Here is a 4,925-nt window from a genome sequence, read left to right as displayed (position 1 = left end):
CTTAGCCCGCCGCTGCTCTCGGGCCCCTCCCCGGGGCCCCGGCCGGCTTCGACGCGCCAGTCCCCGCCTCCGCCTCTGCCTCCGCCTCTGCCTCCGCCGCGCTCGCCGTCCCCCAGCCTCGGTGCCCCTGAAGCGCCGTTTCCCGGCATCTTCCCCTCCGGGCGGGGCGGCGCCGCACAGAGCTTCTATCCCTATGGGGCCGAGCGCGCCTCTGTTCAGGGAGCCGGCGGCCTTGCGGCCCCCGCGGACCGTTGTTGAGGTCACACTTACTATGTCTCAGGAGTTCTGAGGTCACATCGCAAGGACTCGATGGTGGTATCGAAGATCGGTTGCTAAATGTAAGAAGTGACAGGTCACCTCCGTGGCCTTATGCTGTGAAGCATCAGGATAATCATGTCTATGCCTTCACCTCAAACCAGAAGGAAGCATGCATGTTTTTCTAGAAGCTGGCTGTGCCCAACTCTCAGACTGGGCATCACTGGCGAGTCCGCAAAGGGCTTTTTCAGCACAGAACTGGAAAAGGCCCTTTATTTTCTCTCCTGTGTCTGCAGTGTCGCTTCATAGTAAGTCCCAGACATCCTGGTCACATTCAAAAAGCATTATATTTCCATTTAGATCACTGCTACTAACTGGATGAAAATTAGTCATGCATGTCAAATACACAACAAAAATGGCTACGTCAGCTATGTGCATGTGTACCTCCATGTTTTCAAGGGCCTGACATCATTCTGAGTGGATAGGTACTCTTTCTTTCATGTAATATATTTTCCTTTCACCGGTGTACATTGCCAGTGACAACATTTCTCTTTGTTACTTTGGTATGATTTCATGACTCTGAAAATCAGTCATCATGACTGTTAAATCCATACCTCCTTTCTGCTGGCTATCCTTGCAGTCCTCCTTTTCATAGCTCAGGGCCCACTGGGGCTATGAGATGAGCATAATTCCAATATGGAGAGTTTGCCTGTGCTTATCGTGGCCAAATACACACATCTTTATCCACACAGAGACAGAGGAGATCCTTTCAAGGTGAAGGGCTCAGGGAGATCTTTGTGAACTCTGACAACCCTTTGTCTTGCTGACATTGGCATATGGTTCTGCCTCAGTCACAGTGAGTCCAGGAGGGAAGGTCTGTGTGAGTGATGTGATCTAAAAATATAATGGTGAGGTAATTCTTTCCCAGTATCTTTCAGCTCTGCTATTTTATATAGGAATGTCTCTGCCTGGCCCTGAAGACTCCCGACTTCTTTTTCTCTGTTCTTTCAAATGACTTGTCATTCTCTCTGCTTCAAATACATTCTTTTCACCGCTCTTCAGCTACAGGAAAGAGGGTTCAGTTCACTCTCTACGCTGGTTGCCACTTTGTCCCACTTCATCTACACCATAGAAAGCATGTTTTCCAGCACCATTTTGTAACGTACACACACACACTGAGGACACTTAACTATATATAAATGAGGTTCTCCTCTGTGAAAGGGATACACACCATGTAGTATACATATCCATCACCCATTTGTCCATCTTCCACTCCCACTGTACCTGTTCCTCAGCCTTTTATAATTTCTCATGCTAAAGCCAAATCCTAAAGCATGAAAAATGAGAGCTGCTATATCTGGAGAAAGCAATCAATAAACACACAGGAGAAAAATCCATTCAAAGCTCTCCAATTCAAAGACATCCCCCCTGACTCGGTGAGTCCCTGGCCTACAAATCACCAGGACCTAAGGCATCATTTTGATGAGGTATCAGTTATTGTTCTTACACTGTTTTTTTACTGGCCTCTGTCACAGATGGGATATTGGCCCAGATGGAAGTTTCCTGTGAATTACACAGTTCTTCCGGTGTTATGATCATAAGTCTCTGTCTAGAATGCACTTCAAAGGGCAGCACAATCTCAAGGCTGTCCCACTCATATTGCCCATTCATTTCCCCTGACTCTGGATCCCTGCTGATATTCCTAACTGCAGAAACAAGTTCCACTACTGTACTCTGTATTCTTTCTCTGTCCTCTCCCAGAGTTATGGCTTGTGTGTTCCCGATACTAGCCCAATAGAGCACAAGCTGGTGTCTCCTTCAACACTGAAGAGACCATAACCAGGTGACAAAAAAACCCAAAACAACCCAAACCAGAGCTATGATGATTCACCATGTTAGGAGAATAATCACATGTTGTAAAATGAAAAAAGAAAAACCTAAACCCGAACAGTTTTCAAGCATAAGAACCTTTTCATTAGTGTCAAATGCAAACAAACATTCCTGTCCTCATCCAGTGATGTCACTGACAGCAGTAACCCTTAAAAGCCTTTCCATGTACTCAACATGCCAAGGCCTGTTTTCTTCTAAAGAATTAAAAAACAAGCAGAAATTACACCTTTGCCTCCACTTAAGTTTTGGTTCAACTGTTGAGCCTAACCTCTTTTTTTTTTCTTTATTTCTTCCCCCTCCTCACCCCAGAAGATATTTATATAAATGAACATGCATTAGATCTGGACAGTTAATATCAGAATTACTCAAATGTTTACCTTATTGATCAGCAGGCCCTTTTCTCAACAACTTTGGGTAATTTGGACTATTAAGTTTCCTTTCTTGTAGGTGCCTCCTACTGTAGTTTGGGTAAACCCAAAAACCCAGCCAATTTCTCTTTACTTACCACCTCTATACATCAGCTGGACATAGGCTGATCCCTGCTCCTAGATGCTCAGTGCTGGCCTTGCGTGCTAGTCTTGTTAACCATACAATTAAATGTAAAAAGATGTTACAAACTACTAACCTCAAACAATACACAAAAGTTAAACTTGTTATTCTACTCCTCATTTCATGCATGAATCAACCAAAACTTGATTGCATTTTCAGTGTCCAAAACACAAAAAAACTATGTCAGGAAGACCAAGATTTAGACTTAATACACTTAACATGGAATCCAATCCTTCTTTCTGGGACCAGTTCATACAAGGCAGGTTGCAGGCAAAATAGGTGAAACATACTCTTCTTGAATGTGCCCACACTGTATACACATACTCTCATGAGCCGTGAAGCCAGATTCCTAACTTCCTAACTGTCTGATAGCAGGAGTGCTGAGTGACTGGTCTCATTTGTATATTGTGGGGAAATCCGGGCACCAGCCGGCCCTTCCAGTGCCCCTGGCAGTCTGGATGACATCCTAACCAGGGACAGTGCCGCTCTGGCACCAGCCCATGGACTGCACAGCTGCGAAGCATGTACTGTAGAAAACATAAGCTACAACACAGCACCCTTACACACTGAACAACTCTTCAAAACCTTTTTGTTCCCTTCTGTGGGAAGACAGCCAGCCTATATTGCTGGCACCCAAGTGCTACCTTGCGATACTCCTGCTCTAGAAACATGGCACAAACAGCCTTATCTGGAGCCAGTACCTGCTTCACCCCCACACCTCTGAGGAAAACTGGCAAGGCAGCATCACTTAATGAGAGCACCTTCACATGGTGTGTGACACAGTGCTTTGGCTCTCATCAATGGCAGAAGTCCAGCCTACACAGTGTCTGGGTGCCACCATCACTGCCTGTGTGGCAAAAAAATGGGTTGCCTGCCAACCCAAATGTACCTGGAAGCCTGACACATCAGCGCCTGGGGTGTCACCAGCCAGGGAGATGGCGGATTGCAGACCAGTTGTGAATGCACTACGTGCCCAAGGATACTTTGTCCCTCCATAGGTACCAAACATGGCTCTGGCTGGAGGGGGCATGTGGATCGGTCACATTGCTCCCTCCCTCTTACCAGCATTCACAGGGAGCACTGGGACACAAACAGGGAAGAGTGGAAGGCAGAAAGCATGCAGAAGCGCCAGGGTGTTGTGGAGAGGAAGAGTGGGTTGCTCAGCATTGCTCTGTGCGGGCTGCTCACTTTGAGCAGCCAGGCTTCAGTGCTGATGGAGAGGCTGCTCTGAAAGGACAGTGTGGTGGCACCCTTCCTTGGTGGAATTCACTATTAAACACAGGTGAAAGAGAGGCACTGTCGATTCAGGAGGGGACGATTTCTTTGGGCAGCCATGGCCGGTGGAGCTTCTGTTAATGTTGCTTACCTTTCATGGACAGTTTGCCTCCGGGCCTGAGGTCCTCAATTGTTGGTTGACGACTACATTCAAAGCATGCCAGGACGGTCCAGAAGGCAGTTTGTCAAGCCTTAGGTTAATTTTAGAAGACCAAAGTACTTTAAGACATAAATAATTCTGTTCTTTGATATCTGACTGACAGTGAGGATCTTTTCTTTGCCTGTGTGTGAGAAAAGTAAGAATGTGTTAACCTGGTAAACTGCCGTACAGTAGAGAACAAAGTGCATCTCTTTTCCTCATTAGCTGTTCTGGGAAGGGTTTTGGCCCCCTGTGTTTTTGCTGTGTTTTTTCACTGTTTTTTTTTGCCCAGGAAGGGCATCCTTCCCAGTGCCTCCTAACTATGGACATATCCAGGTTTTGGACTATAGGTTTTCAATTGCCAAATGACATGCCATGGCAATGATGAAGGGAGGCCACAATAGGCGCCCCAACCCTTACCCAAGAGTACAGGGAGGAGTGTGCAACATTCCAGGAAGCTGAGTCTACGGGGACAATCATCCGTTGCCCTACCCTATTTGTCCTGCCCACTATAGATGCTCAGCCATACACTGGATTTAAAAGGCCTTGTGTGGCCTCATTACACTTAGGAGTCTTAAAAACAGCAGCAGCAGCAACATTAGTATTATGTAGGCAGAGACTTGTTTGCTGAGCTGCAACGACTTTGTAGTTTGGTAGGTATCACTTTAAAATTGCTTAGCTAAGGGTTAAAAGCTGTTAAACTGTGCTGGCTGGTTTGATCACACAAGCTATTACATTTGTAACTCAGATGAAGGATGAAGTCACTGAGGGCAGGTAAGGCATGGGTGTAACACTGTGTAATCATGGTTGCAGGGAG

The sequence above is a fragment of the Aptenodytes forsteri genome, unplaced genomic scaffold (genome assembly GCF_000699145.1).
Source record: "Aptenodytes forsteri isolate BGI_AS27 unplaced genomic scaffold, ASM69914v1 Scaffold284, whole genome shotgun sequence".
Classification (NCBI taxonomy): Eukaryota; Metazoa; Chordata; class Aves; order Sphenisciformes; family Spheniscidae; genus Aptenodytes; species Aptenodytes forsteri.
This window is presented reverse-complemented; position numbering follows the sequence as displayed.